The 16044-nt window shown below is 44.3% G+C and overlaps 1 protein-coding gene and 1 long non-coding RNA gene across 3 annotated transcripts in view; one reads left to right on the forward strand and one right to left on the reverse strand.

Annotated features, from left to right (window-relative positions):
- Positions 1 to 16044, forward strand: part of MTUS2 (microtubule associated scaffold protein 2) — a 546859-nt gene that overhangs the window by 150080 nt on the left and 380735 nt on the right. The window lies entirely within an intron of this gene.
- The window catches only part of LOC121012792 (uncharacterized), a 30689-nt gene continuing 25737 nt past the window's right edge, over positions 11093 to 16044 (reverse strand). Inside the window, exons 3-4 of the long non-coding RNA XR_005782301.1 lie at positions 13153 to 13257; positions 11093 to 11304 (exon numbers count right to left, since the gene is read on the reverse strand). This is a non-coding gene — a long non-coding RNA (uncharacterized LOC121012792). The remainder of the gene's footprint in view (positions 11305 to 13152; positions 13258 to 16044) is intronic.

The following is a 16044-nucleotide window of genomic DNA, read 5'->3' on the forward strand; positions in this document are numbered from 1 at the left end:
TAGGGGACACTTTCACCAGGGCCTTTCTATACAGGGATTGAGTCTCTGGAACGGAGACTCAGTGTTCGTTCTGTGTTACGGGCTGCGCAAGTTCTAGAGCGGGGAGCAGAGGGTAGGTGGAGGTGGAAGCGCAGCTCTACATCTGGCTTCTAGAATAAGCAGAGAGAGGGGAGAGCAAGGGGAATGGGGAGGCCGTGCAGAGCTGCTGCAGAAGTTAGGTGGGAACCGGGCGTTCGGCCAGGTGCTGATAGGAACAAGAGGGAGCAAACAGCACCAAAACTTGTTCTCGTACCTTTTCTGTTGCCCCGTCAACCGTGTTGCCGTGAGGCTGGACGTACTTTTTTAATGCAGGGCAGCATTTCCATCATGTGTTTCATACCCACCACACCTGCTACACGTCTTACTTCTAGCCGCCCAAGAACCTGCTACTACAAGCTGCTATTTTCGGCCGCCTTCAAATGCCGATGAGGAAACAGGCTGAGTGAGATTGGTGAGTGATAACATAGCCAGGGGATGGCAGAAGCCACTCAAAGCGCAGGGTTCCTGTCTGCAGGGGACCTTATTCCTTATTCCGGAGGACCTGAGTTACTTGTGTGATGCTCGCATGGCGTTCTGACGCTAGGCAAATATTTATTCTCTTTCTAAGGAATGACACAGGGGGACTGTGATGTATTCTGATAGAACATGCTGGAAATTCAGAGACATTCTGCGTTGCCTTTCCACAGGCAGCTGGAAAATCTTAAAATTTGATTCAGATATATCAAAATCTGTGGCTCTCTTCCAAAACTGTGACTTCCTCATTCAAGCTGAGCGTTCCCTCCAAACCCTCCTGTTGAGCTCAGGGGCAGAAGGAATGCCGTTTCCATTCACCTGCTCAGGTCACTGGGGACTCTGGGGTCTGCTCGTCTCTGAACAGACCAGAACTAGGAGTGTTTTTCGTCCTGCTGACTCAGCTTCAGTGTCAGCTGTCTTGTCGTTCCAGGAAGAACAGCAACAATCTGTTGGTTTCTGGGCATCCAATAGAGCGATCGTCTTAGATCCCTTAATTTTAAATTTAGATTAAAACTGAAAAGTCACTCTGTGGATTTTTTTGGTGAGTGTATAACTTTAGTCCTTTATTAAAATGATCTAAATCTTCACACTCTGCTTCAGTTTTCTTTAAATATTCCATAAGGAAATTGTGGTTTTCATCTTTTTAACTTCTTTTATCATGATAAAAAGCTTATAACAAGAACCTGCGGTCCTCTGCCCACCTTCTCTATTTCAAAACTTACTCCACAGAGGCAACAGATTTCAGATAATTTGGGGATTTCTTCTGATCACCAGCCGCACAGCTGTCCTAATATGCTGTACTCCCGTGTCTTTTTTTGGGTATCATCCATTGGTTTCTCCTCAAAGCAGTGGGGAGTTCAGCTCTCCTACTACAGACTCCCATGTTTTCCCTTTCCCCAGCCTTCCAAAATTTGGGTAAGTCACACTGTTTCCATGATTACATGTAATTCACTGATGATCCCATTGGTGTACTATGATGATTCGTTTATTTTCTCATGTAACTTTTTCCTCTCTAAGGTTAATACCTGTGACATGGGGGCATTGCCTGTTGCCATCCAACAACGACTTCCTCTTCCTCCTTGCTGGCTGGAGCCTGATTTTGTTCTGATGTCCACCCTTTTGCACTTAACTCAGTCCTTTCAATGCCAAGCCAGTCACCATGGCCCAGTTCCCCTGCCCTGCAAGGGGTAGCCTGTAGGGGTTGTTTCTGGGGAAGGTTTCTTTGTTCTTAGGCAAACAAAGAAGAAATGGCCTCTCCTATCAGTTGGAGAAAAGAGTTCCAAGAACCAGCAGGACGCTTACTAAACACAAATATCCAAATGCCACAGGGCCACCCTTTGCATTTTTCTCGATCGCTCTGCCTCCCACACCTGAGCTGGTTTATCTCTGGGCCTGGCACCCTTGTCTTCCTAGGGCTTTCTTTTGGTCCTTTTGTCCTGGATCCCCTCTATTCTTCACTTGTATATTCGTTTTTCGAAAACATATCCTTTAGAGGTTTGGGAAATTATCTATTTGAATTATTGTGTGTTTGAAAATGAATATATTCTGTACTCACACTTCAGTTGATAGTTTAGCAGGATATAGAATTCTAAGTAAAATCATTATTGCTTGGACTGTTAACATTGCTCCCCTGACTTTAAGTATTTATTATTACTGTTTAGAAATCTGTTTCCAGAATGACTGCTTTTATCTGTGATCTAGTTTATCTCTCTGAAACTTCTCTTTATTTGTGGGGCACTAAAATTGCATGATGCTATGCCTTGCAATATGCAGTTTTTATTTTCTAGGCTGTTGGTGGGTCTTTCTAAACTTGTGTTCTTCAGTGCTGAGAATTTTCTTGTTCTGTTTCTTTGGTAATTTTCTCCTTGTGTTTTTTGTATTCTTCACTTTTTCCATCTTTCTGCAATTCTGTTAGAATTTAGAGCTTCCACACTGTGCACTAATTATTCTGTCTTGGTTAGTTTTTCCTTTCTGGGTTCTAGTTTCAGAGAGATTGCCTAGATTTTATCTTTATTTTTTTGATTTTTTTTTGATTTTTTTTAATATATGAAATTTATTGTCAAATTGGTTTCCATACAACACCCAGTGCTCATCCCAAAAGATGCCCTCTTCAATACCCATCACCCACCCTCCCCTCCTACCCCCCATCAGCCCTCAGTTTGTTCTCAGTTTTTAAGAGTCTCTTATGCTTTGGCTCTCTCCCACTCTAGCCTCTCTCTCTCTCTTTTTTTTTTTCCTTCCCCTCCCCCATGGGTTCCTGTTAAGTTTCTCAGGATCCACATAAGTGTGAAAACATATGGTATCTGTCTTTCTCTGTATGGCTTATTTCACTTAGCATCACACTCTCCAGTTCCATCCACGTTGCTACAAAGGGCCATATTTCATTCTTTCTCATTGCCACGTAGTACTCCATTGTGTATAGAAACCACAATTTCTGTATCCATTCATCAGTTGATGGACATTTAGGCTCTTTCCAAATTTGGCTATTGTTGAGAGTGCTGCTATAAACATTGGGGTACAAGTGCCCCTATGCATCAGTACTCCTGTATCCCTTGGGTAAATTCCTAGCAGTGCTATTGCTGGGTCATAGGGTAGGTCTATTTTTAATTTTTTGTGGAACCTCCACACTGTTTTCCAGAGCGGCTGCACCACTTTGCATTCCCACCAACAGTGTAAAAGGGTTCCTGTTTCTCCACATCCTCTCCAGCATCTATAGTCTCCTGATTTGTTCATTTTGGCCACTCTGGCATGAGGTGATATCTGAGTGTGATTTTGATTTGTATTTCCCTGATGAGGAGTGACGTTGAGCATCTTTTCATGTGCCTGTTGGCCATCCGGATGTCTTCTTTAGAGAAGTGTCCATGTTTTCTGCCCATTTCTTCACTGGATATTTGTTTTTCAGGTGTGGAGTTTGGTGAACTCTTTTTAGATTTTGGATACTAGCCCTTTGTCCGATATGTCATTTGCAAATATCTTTTCCCATTCCATTGGTTGCCTTTTAGTTTTGTTGATTGTTTCCTTTGCTGTGCAGAAGCTTTTTATCTTCATGAGGTCCCAATGGTTCATTTTTGCTTTTAATTCCCTTGCCTTTGGGGATGTGTCAAGTAAGAAATTGCTGCGGCTGAGGTCAGAGAGGTCTTTTCTTGTTTTCTCCTCTAGGGTTTTGATGGTTTCCTTAGATTTTATCTTTAAAGCCTTCTATCGATTTTTTACATTTTAATGATCATATTTTTAATTTCTCTGAGCTCTTATGTATTTTCTGACTGTCCCTTTCTTGTTTTATGGACCCTCCTATCTCTGAGGGAATTAATTAGAATTTTGAGATGTTTTCTTCTGTTTTCCACCCACTGAATGGATAAACAAATTGTGGTACAGCCATACAGTGGACTACCACTTGCGAATAAAAAGGAGCAAACTACTGATATATGTAATAATATGGATAGATCTAGAATGCAACATGCATTCTGTATGAATGTTAACAATATTAACATAATCACAACAAATCACATTAATAAAATAATGTAGTAATGATGCTGTTATCTACACTCATCTGTATTAAAAGAAGCAAGACTTCAAAGGCTGCGTGCTTTATAACTACATTTGTGTAAGATTTTGGAAAAAAAAAAAACTGCAGGGATGGAGAATAGACCAGTGTTGGTGGGGGAGGGGCTGAATCCAAGTGAGTGACACGAGAGGCTTTTGGGGTGATGCACGTGTTGTATATTTTGCTTGTGTTGGTGGTTACTCCGTGCACCTGTCAAAACTCATAAGTGCGTGCCAACAAGTGTATTTTATTTACGTAAATCAAAACAAATTTCTAAAAGGTGTCCTTCCATTTTCGGCATTTTTTTATTAAATTTTTTTTTAACGTTTATTTATTTTTGAGGCAGAGAGAGACAGAGCATGAACAGGGGAGGGGCAGAGAGAAAGGGAGACACAGAATCTGAAACAGGCTCCAGGCTCCGAGCCGTCAGCCCAGAGCCTGACACGGGGCTCGAACTCACGGACCTGAGATCATGACCTGAGCCGAAGTCGGACGCTTAACCGACTGAGCCACCCAGGAGCCCCATTTTCGGCATTTTTTAATGCCTTGTCTTTTTTTATCATAAGCTTTCTTATATATTTGGTAGTTCTTAACTGCTCATTCACATTTGGGAATGAGATCGGAATCTGGAGCCATGCATTATGCGTTGTGTTCCTTTGCTGCAGCTGGCGTGTTGAGAGCAGAAAATAGAGAATTTGTATTAATTTTCCACTATTACTTTATTCTTTTCTCGTTAATCAGAGGACCTGTCATTCGGGGGTACCTCTGTCCCTCCCTCCTTCCTGACACATTCTCAGGCTCTAGCCCTCGGCCTCCTTGGGCTAATGCTACTCTAACTTCCTTTCCTTGGGGTTGGGCACTCTCTCAGGAGCCCTGTGCCCAGCCTGTCTGTGTGGTCGGGAGGCTGCTGGGGAGAGGTTTTCTTGTGATTTGCTCGCTGCTGCACGATTCCTATTGAGGTCAGAGAGTGCTCCTGTGAAGAGCAATGTCAAACAGATTTCTGGTTTTCTCCTCCCCCTCAGAGCTGTCTTCACACTTTAATTGGGAAGGGCCCTTACGAGTAAAGCTGGAACAAATTTCCCTGGTCGGGAGGAGGGTAGTCCGTGCGTAAATGTGCAAGTCCCAGAAATTGGATGGAAGGCAGTCCGGCTTGCTCCTGCAGGCGAGCTGCCCGGGTCAGAGGAGAAGTACCCAGGGACACGGTATCAGGAGCCTTATTGGAAGCTGTCAAGGAGGGGAAATTAACACATTGTCAGGGACCATACGTCAGGGAGGGGAAATTAACACATTGCTCTCTTGCTTTTCCCCCATGCTACACAGATCATACATGTGAGAGGATGTGATTGTGGATCAATAACCAACTTCTTGGCAGTTTTATTTGAAAAATGAGCATGAGACTCACAGCCTTTCTTTGAGAGTCTTTGATTAAAATAGATTCGGGGGTATCTCGTGTTATTTAACAGTGAAGTTCTAAACTGTGACTTTAGATCTTTAAAGCATGCCCATTAAAAGCCCTGCTCACTCAAGTCTGTGCTTTCTGGGAATGTTTGATTTCTGTTGCTTACGAAATGTGTCTGTTTTGATAAGCAAGATGCACGCAGCCTGTGCCCTATCCCGGAAATGCTGGCAAGCCAGTTTTCCACCCTGGGATTATAGGCTGGGTGCTATTCAAATATATACCGACATGTTACTCTTTAAGGAAGCCATCTCGAATTTTGGGGGGAATATAAGATTTTTTTTTTAATTTTTTTTTCAACGTTTATTTATTTTTGGGACAGAGAGACAGAGCATGAACGGGGGAGGAGCAGAGAGAGAGGGAGACACAAAATCAGAAACAGGCTCCAGGCTCTGAGCCATCAGCCCAGAGCCTGACGCGGGGCTCGAACTCACGGACCGCGAGATCGTGACCTGGCTGAAGTCGGACGCTTAACCGACTGCGCCACCCAGGCGCCCCAGATTTTTTTTTTAACTATTCAAGCTCTGGTGAAGTGAGGCTTCCTACAAGTTAACTAAAGCGATATTATTCCTTTATCTCAATTGTATAGAAACACGACTCATTCTCCCTGGCATAGATCATCTGTGTCTCTTGCACGTTTCTAGGGCAAATTGGTTCCGAACCAAGTGCTGTGTTCTTTCCTTTTCTGTTTATCGTCATTTCTTTATCTGTTCCTTAAAGATAAAGACATTCCAAGCATGGTGTTCCAAAATGCCTAGTTCATTACATGGTATAATTAATGACAATACAGAGACTTCCAGCAAGAAGCCCTGGGACATGAGCTTTGTACCTTTTCGTTGAGTCGCTGGTTTCTGCAGTCACCATGCAGTAGATTTTACTACTTTCTGGTTGTTTGCAAACTTCCTCTGCTTGGGCTGCATCGTGGTGTTAAATGTTCATCTTCATCGTGCGAGCTGTCTCGTTCGTTTGACAGAAGACAGGTTGTCTGCTTGTGATGAGAGAAAAAAAGAAATGCACCTTCCCGAAAGAGAATGAGCTGAAAGAGCCCCATTTTGAGTGACCCGGTACAGGCGTGTGAGCTGGAGGCGATTCTCGCTTTATCCCTGATGACGTTACGAAGAGTTCCTGCTTCCCTTCAGGTAGCAGAGAATCCCGAGGTTTACAGCCTGCAGTCCTGCAGATAAATGAAGGTCATGTGCCATCCCTGTTGTGAGTGCTGATGTCCATTCTCGGGGCCTAACACACAGCAGAGAGTCAGGGATGTATAGATCAAGCGTGCCTACCGCGTTGAAATGAACCCACTGGGAGAAGCTGGGTCGAGTGGGACCTAGCAGAGGAGTTTGTGGACGTGTCTGTACTCCCCTCTCTGCTTCCATGAAGTCACCCCCGTACCCTCCCCAGGAATCGGCCTCCTGGCCCACCTGCTCGGGTGGATTTAAGGATTCCCCTAGAACTGTTTGACCCATTATCCACATTATAGAAGTGGTTTGGGCCCTAAGACCAGTGGTAGGAAAGAAAGGAGGGAGTGGGTTTGTGGAGAATACTCACATAAGGTATTTGTGGTTAGAAACAAAGGAGGAAATACCTTAATGAATATCAGTGTTATCTCAATACTTGGGCAGGTAGATAAGAAGAGTGCTCTGGGAGTGGGGCCTCCGTTGCCTTTAGGTGCCGGGCAGGTAGCATAGGGAGTGAAGCAACCAGGTGTGAGCTAAAAGGCCAGATAGCCGCTGGAGAAGGAGAAAGTGCCTGCCTTGCAAACATACACTTGAACTCCACTTTTAAGACACCGCTGCCTTCTCCTCCAACGAGACCATAACGGAAACCTTGTCTGACTCAGCCCCTGGGAGGCCACGTGAAATGCCTACATATGTTTTCTTTTTCATAGATCGAAAAGTATTTGATTTCGTCGAGATTTGAAGTCCTTGCCTCTCTCTCTCTTTAGCCTCTTATTAGTAAATACAAGCACAGAAAAATGTTGTTGGGAGACTTTGGATCTTATCTGGTATTTTGTAGATGGAGTATTAGTCTTTAACGTGTCAGCCTTTCTCAGTGGTCTCAAAGAGTGGCAGAGAATTTATCACCAGCTCTTGACAAATTCAGTTGTTGTTGCTGCCTTTTGAAAATGCCAGGCTTTTTCTTCCTTCACCAGATCAGATAACTCCCAGCTTTCCTGGTAAGCAGATGTGAAATCCATAGATAGTCCCCATGCCTCATTTCAGCTATTATTTTGTCCCCTTTCATCACGAAATCCTTTTTTTGGAGCAAGCAGCGTTTGACAGATTTGAGTTTCACAGAGGCTTTTTTTCTTACCTCTTCGCCACTGGGGGAAATGCAGGTAAAGAGACAGCGAGGAAGTGGGTCACTGGGGGAGGAAAGGGAGACGTGTGGCCCCAGCCTCACCTACAAATCCAATACCCAGGCCTCGAATGCCACAATAAGTCTGGTGTATGTATGTCTGGTACACGGCGGTGGTCTTTGGAAAACTATCTACCCACACGGACACACAGACAGACGCACCCCTACCCACAAACACGGACACACAGACAGACGCACCCCTGCCCACAAACACGGACACACAGACAGACGCACCCCTGCCCCCAAACACGGACACACAGACAGACGCACCCCTACCCACAAACACGGACACACAGACAGACGCACCCCTACCCACAAACACGGACACACAGACAGACGCACCCCTACCCACAACGCAGGGGCACAAATTCATGCGTTGCAAGAAGGGGCAAAGATCTAATTTGCCCCAGCCCCTCCGATGTAATCTCTGCTTCCTTCTTGTCATTATGTGGTACTTAGAATTTCCCCTTAACTGCATGTTTTATCACACCTTGCCTTGCTATTGTTACCACAGTTACTAGCTGTCTGTATGTTATATCCCCTTCCCCTCAGGAGATCGCAGTTTCCCTAAGGATTCAGACTTTTCTTTTAAGAAAAAAAATTTTTTTAATGATTATTTATTTTTGAGACAGGGAGAGACAGAGCATGAACGGGGGAGGGGCAGAGAGAGAGGGAGACACAGGATCGGAAACAGGCTCCGGGCTCTGAGCCGTCAGCACAGAGCCCGATGTGGGGCTCGAACCCATGAACCGTGAGATCACGACCTGAGCCGAAGTCGGATGCTCAACCGACTGGGCCACTCAGGCGCCCCTTAAATTTTTTAATGTTTTTATTTATTTTTGAGACAGAGACAGACCATGAGCAGGGGAGGGGCAGAGAGAGAGGGAGACATGGAATCTGAAGTGGGCTCCAGGCTCTGGGCTGTCAGCACAGAGCCCGACGTGGGGCTTGAACTCATGGACCGCGAGATCATGACCTGAGCCGAAGTCGGACGCTTAACTGACTGAGCTGCCCAGGCGCCCCCAGACTTTTCTTTTACTCATCTTTTAATTGTTCCTGTACTGTGTTTTGTATCAGTTGATGCTCAGTTGGGTCTGTCTCAGAGCCCTTTGAGTCCTGTCCCCACGTAACCTTATTTTCTCTCATCTTCCTAACATGCGAGGCTGTCTGGGGGAGTCCACGGTCTGCGGAAGGGGCCAAGTGCTAGTCTTGGCATGGGCGCCCGGCCCCCGTGTGGCTGTGACAGGTCTCAGCTGGCGGACTCGGCCCGAGTCTCCCTGGGCTTCATCCTCCTCGTGTAAAACGAGAGGCTTGACATAATTCATGTCTCTGTTCCTTTCCATCTCAAATACTCAGTGACTTTCTGTGACGGATATATGCTCAGCAAGGCGTTACCCAGAGAGCCAAGTAAGTTAGGAGAGATCCCGTGTGCTACTGTATTAATTCAACAATATTTAGTGAGTGCCTGAAGTTGTTGGACACCGTTCCACTCACTGGGGATCGATGGTGAGCAGGGCGGATGCGACCCTTGCTTATCCTCACGGAGCTCATGTCCTACTGGAAGAGGAAGACAGTGAACAAATAAACATGGAGAATAACGGAAGAAGGCTGGGGAAGAAGCACAGACTGTGGCCGGGGAAAGACGATGCACCTCAAGGAAAGTTTGTCTGGGGAGGGCACGTTCAAGATGACCCCTCATATGTAGGATGGGTCCATCCGTGTGAAGAGCCAGGCATGGAGTGTGCAAGCAGTGAAGAACAAATGCGGAGTCAGTGGGCAGGCTTCCAGGGGAGGAGGGGGTGAGGGGAGATTTCGCAGGGCCACACAGGTCCCAGCAAGGAGGCCACGGGAGGGTTTGTGGCCATGAAGTGACCATTACCGTGCCAAGATACCACTCTAGATGCCTTGTGAAGGGGAAATGGCTCATTAGAGAAGCAAGATCGGAAGCCGGGAGGTCTGGAAGGAGACTTATAAGTGGCTTATGTGGGAGATGATGTGGAGGCAGAGAGGGAGAAAAGTGGGCGGGCTGGTGATGCCCTCGGGAAGCCCATCCGATAGCCCTCACCGGTGGGTGGGGTGTGAGTTAAAAGGGCCAAGGAAGCTCTTAGTTTCAGCTTTGGTGGCGAGGTAGATGACAGAACCAATAGTCCAAAAAGAGGAGCCTTGGGAGAGCTGGGGTGGGCGTTGCGAGGCGGGCCGTGGCCAAGAGGTCTCCTGTCTGGCCCTCGTTCTCTGGAACAGGCCCTTAAACACGATTATCTCATTCTCTCTTGATATCACCTGCATTCTGGAAATAGCTTGTCTCCCATGTCTACCGTTAAAAATATTTTCGCTTCAGAGACACAGTGTAAGAGAAGAAATGCAGATGGCCAAACAGCGTATGACGTGTAACTCTACTAGAGGTAAAGTAACAAAATAATAAGGCTTTTTTACACCCTATCAAGTTTAAAAGCTGACGATTCCACCGAAGCTTGGCATGGTGGCTTAAGAGCCCGCCTGGGGGTTCAGAGTCCAGCCCTTTGCACTTACGCTCAGAAGTTATTTCACTTCTCTCTGCCTCGCTGTGTAAAACGATAATATCTAGCCCTGGGATTGTTATGGATTAAGTGCAACAAAACACTGAAAACAGCACCTGGTAAGAGAAAGTGTCATTTAGGTATTGAAAACAAATTCCTAGGGTTGAGCGAACTGTATTCAGTTAAAAAATGCTTTTGAGCTCCTACCACAGGCCAGCTACTGTTCTAGGCTCTAGAATAGAGTGGTGAACAGAGGAGGAGGTGCCTGCCCTCCCAGAGCTTATATGGGATGCGGAAAGGCAGATAATAAATGGGTACAAGGACAAGGATCAGATAACCTTGGGTGGTGAGAAGTGTCTTCTAAGCAGAGTGACCATATGTACAGTTCATGCTTGGTGTCATGGCATTCTGTCTGGTTTAGCGTTTTGGAGCTCCCCAGAGTGGCCCAGTTCCATGCAAACACTGGTACGTGAATGTTCTAGTATCTTTCTTTATAGTTGCCCAAACCTGGAAGTACCTCAGTGTCCCTCAGCTGGAAGACAGCTACATAAACTGTGGTTCGTAGCACAGAGCCTTATTTAGCCATAAAAGGGAACAACTACGGATAGGCACAACACCGTGATGAATCTCGGATGCATGGTGCCGAAAGAAGCTGGATACAAAGGCTTCACACTGTGTAGTTACATTTAATTGACATTCTGGAAAAGGCAAAACCTAGGAACAGAGACCGGATTATTGGTTGGCAGGGACTAGGGATCAGGGAATGGTTGATTTACAAAACGGCTTGGGGCAATTTTTGGAGTTCGTGGAAGTGTTCGTTTTGTTTGACTGTGCTGGTGGTGGTCATAGGACAGCATACGTTTGCCAAATTTGCAGAACTGCACAGAGAAAAGAGTGAATTTTGCTGGATACTTAGACTCTGATTTAAAAAATTGGAAAAACTTCCTAAGCAAGAAAAAAATGTCCCTATTTGTTTTTTTCTGATTAAATATAATTTATTGTCCAGTTGGTTTCCATACAATACCCAGGGCTCATCCCAACAGGTGCCCTCCTCCATGCCCATCACCCACTTTCCCCTCTCCCCACCCCCCGTCAACCCTCAGTTTGTTTTCAGTACTCAAGAGTCTCTTACGGTTTGCCCCCCTCCCTCTCTGTAACTTTTTTCCCCCTTCCCCTCCCCCATGGTCTTCTGTTAGGTATTATGCTGAATGAAGTAAGTCAGGCAGAGAAAGACAGATACCCTATGTTTGCACTCATCTGTGGATCCTGAGAAACTTAGCAGAAACTTAAAAGTGTCCCTATTTGAATGGTAAATGATCTGGTCGTTCTAGTTACAAAGTTTCAAGAGAGAGGCAAGAGATAGGGAGATAGAATGAAGCCGGAGACTTTTTTCTTGAGAGCAATATGTATTCGTGTAACGAACGGGCATCCTTTATGTGCCAGGCCCCGGCATATAGTCTAAGCACAGGACGTGCACCTGTAAACAAAACCAAGCCTCTCACAGAGCCCAGAGTTGCGTATGAACGTGCAAACACATCCACCTGTTTACACAGTGGTTCTGCCATTAGGAATAGATACTAAGGACATAAGAGGTTCAGTAAAGATAAGCATTCAGCAGTTTTCTGTGAAAAATTATTTGAAAAGGCAAAATCAGAACAACTTAAAATCTAAACAGTAGGAGAATAGATGGGTAAATTATGGTAAAAAATGACCATTTAAAAAAATGATAGGCTATTTATTACATGTATTTATGTGAGGAGGTGCCCATGACATGCAAAGTGAAAAATTGGAGTTATGGAACTCATTCTCTAAGTGTAAAAAAAAAAAAAAATCTGGGATACTCAACTCTGTTCTTGGGGGGAGAGTAAGGGACTTTGGTATATTTACCTTTTTTTTTATATTCAAGATCCATTTTTTAAATAATTGGCTATGTCAGTATTTCCATTTTGGAAAAAAAAATCATTCAAGACAAAAACAAAAGAAAGTGGGGTGCCTGGGTGGCTCAGTCGGTTAAATGTCCGACTTTGGCTCAGGTCATGATCTCACAGTTTCTGAGTTCGAGCCCCATGCCAGGCTCTGTGCTGACAGCTCAGAGCCTGGAGCCTGCTTCGGATTCTGTGTCTCCTTCTCTCTCTTTGCCCTTCCCCTGCTCGTGCTCTGTCTTTCTCTCTCTCTTTCAAAAGTAAATAAACATTAAAAAAGTAACTATTTAGCATAATATGCATGAAATGAACACCCTATATTTTCTGGGTGAAATTCTGCCCTGGAAGGGAGGGATGCATTTTTTAAAGGGAAGTGCTTTTTTGTTGGCAGATGTAAGTGAAGCTCATTGCAGACAAACATGCAGCATTTTTACTGGAGACACTTTAGACATCAACTTAATGTTTTTCATAGGTGTAACCTGTGAAAAGTCAACTTGCCTCTTTTCTTGGCTCTGTGAAGGGGCACATGGCAGCATTCCATTTATGTATATATTGTTCTTCACTCTTTTTACCAGAGTAAAATAAAGCTAAAATAGCCTCTGCTCCCTAAAACATGTATATGTGTATATTCCTTCTGAGCACTGTCCTGTTTCTATATTGGAATAAAATGTGATGTACAACTCATGTCATGCACATCGATAAGGAGAGTAAAGCAGGCTCCAGAGAGCTGTTATATTTCTACACGATTTTGCAGCTTTCACAGAATTCAGCCCCACAGATAGCTACAGCATCCCCATTATTTACCGTTCCTCACCCAGCAATACCACTCGTAACCATACTGTAGTGAAACAACTTGAAACATTCATTGGGTCTGCAGTGCCTCAAGTTTTAGGATACCTGTGCTTGTACCTGTTGCAAATAAACATAGCGTTAGAAAAGAGGACCAAGAACGTGGCTATTCTGTTGCAGAAAATACGGAGGAATGATTACCATGGAACTTCCTAAAGCGGATGGATACAGCGACTTTTACGTAAATATTTGCAAGTAACTTCATATAAAATTATCTTATTAAATGTGGTGGAACATGATAGACCCCAAATACATGGTCCGTAAAAAATGTCAACTAAAATGTGAAATTTGGGATGTTGACTTTTTTGCATTACTCTTATATTTACAATATTTGCAGTATTATTATAGATTATATTTTGGGCTCGTATCTTACACACTTGTCTGTATGCTAAAGTTGCAAAGGATAATTTATCGCATGGTAGGAGTTGCAGCTGGAACTTCTTCGGCAGATACATTTTATTAAGTTGGATGGAATTGCATTTATATTCAAAGGCACGGTGCTTGAGCATTTATATGAAAATTCACATACTGGCAAAGCATTCCACAGCAGACCTGACCGCTAAGGAAGGCTGTGGAATATTGTTTTTCAATCTTTTAAAACCCAGTGCTCTTTTTAATAACATAAAAATCCCCCCAAACTTCATTTATTTTTGAATTAAATATTATAGCAAGTATAAATCAAATCATACGATCAGAATGTACGTTTTTTTTTTTTTTCTTACATCATCTCTGTTGAATATTCTGGTACAACCCTCCTGGAGTGAGGCTGCCTAATCAGCTGGGAAGGGTGGCTTTAGAATGTCCATGTTAAAAGACTAAAAAGAAAACAGTAGAGCCTGTGCTGCACTGAAAGTGATGTAAATGTTGGCCATTTTGAGCTCGAGTTGAAAGGAGATTGCTTCATCACAAGTGCCTACTGCGTGTAAAGTCCTGTCCCAGACCCTGCATGGGAAACAGAAGTGTCTGAGCTGCTAGACTCCAACCTAGTGAGCTTATAGTTTAATAAAGAGGAGTTGTGGGAGTGGGGATGGGGTAAATGGGTAGGGAGCATTAAAGAGTCTACTCCTGAAATCATTGTTGCACTGTATGCTAACTAATTTGGATGCAACTTAAAAAAAATTAAATAAATAAGTCAATATAGCCAGAAAAAAAAAAAAAGAAAAGAAAGAAGACACACATGCCAGTATAATAAAAATAAGACATAGATGACTGTAATCAAAAGGTACACTTAGCTATAATAAAGTAGGATATACATAAGTATAATTTAAAAGGCATGGGGCTCCTGGGTGGCTCAGTTGGTTAAGTGTCTGATTCTTGATTTCAGCTCAGGTCATGATCTCGTGGTTCGTGAGATCGAGCCCCATGTCGGGCTCTACTCTGACAGTGCAGGGCCTGCTTGGCTTCTCTCTCTCCCTGTCTCTCTCTGCCCCTCACCTGCTAATGCTCACTCCCTCTCTCTCAAAATAAATAAATAAACTTAAAAAATAAAAAACAAAAGCCATGGTTTAATAGTGCTAAAAGGAAACATCTGGGGATTCAAGGCATAGAGAGACAATATCTAGCCCCTTCTCCACCTTTTTGGGAGGGAAGAGGGGAGAAAATATCGCAAAGTCTTCATGGAGGAGGTGGCCTTTGAGTTCAGAAGGTGAAGCTGTTGGGTAGCAGGGGCAATTTTAAGCGGAAGAGTGAGGGGGATTGAGAAGTCTGGAAGCACATGCGGGCTCAGCATTCATCAGACCGTGAATGTCAGGCTGAGACATTTGGCTTTCCCATGTCATTCAGCCAGGTTAGTTCACGATTGTCATAGTAGTAGGTGGCACAGACATGGTCGGTCGACTGGGGGCTTCTCTTTGTCTGAGAATGCCTTTCATGCCGTACTAGACAGAACAAACACGGTACTGAGAAATTGATGTGCAAGATGAATGGAGAGATTGTATTCGAGCATGTAGCTGTTATCAGTCCACTTAATGACTCAGAAATGTGTATGCCTTCAACTGAAGGAGTTCTACATGAGAAGGTCCCATCACCAGAGACGGTGAGTTGGGGAGAGCTGAAGCGGTGCCTCATTGGTAAAGACGGGCAAAAACATTTTGTCTGTTGGCAAGGAGATGATGTGGTCCTCAAACTACATGCTAGTGAACCTGATGCTGAGCCCATGTTGAATTTTAAAAAGCGTTGGTGATGGATAAATTATGAATACTGAGAAAAATAAACAGTGGTCCTTGGGAGAATTTTGGGTAGTGTGTAGACCAGACCAAGGGAGACAGTTTCATTTTCTTTCTTTACTTTGATTTTCTCTCATCCTCTGTTGGAAGAGAGGCAGTATTATAATTATCTCAGCAACACATCCAACAGAAGTTTCTCCTCTTACAATGTTCTCATGGACCACGTGGGGACACGTGCAGTAGCTGCAAGGCCCAGAGGGTGGAGGGGTGCCTACGTGAATGTGCCCATGGAGTGTTGATCAGCAGATGAGAACCTGCTGCTTTGCCTCCTACCCTGTTTCGCTGACAAAACAGCAAAATGATAATAAGGAAGGCACACTTACCTCTGCAAAGATGGTACGGAAACAGAATGGATTGCAAATATTTTGGATGAAAAATTAAGGATGGGCCCAAAAAGTTTTAAACAGCATAGAACAATGGACTTCAATGGACAATGGACAGCTGAACAATGGACAACAGTGGACCAACAAGATGAAGCTCCACAGGTACATTTTTATGGTCCTACCCATGGATGCTACAAGCCAGTTACAGATTTCTAGGATTGAGTGCCTGTCGTTTAGGAGTGACTCATATAGGACTTTGGCATTTTATTTGATGGTGTGGAATCAACAGGGTTATTCAT

Source organism: Herpailurus yagouaroundi, unplaced genomic scaffold (assembly GCF_014898765.1).
Source record: "Herpailurus yagouaroundi ecotype Mexico unplaced genomic scaffold, PumYag 197, whole genome shotgun sequence".
In the NCBI taxonomy this organism is placed as follows: Eukaryota; Metazoa; Chordata; class Mammalia; order Carnivora; family Felidae; genus Herpailurus; species Herpailurus yagouaroundi.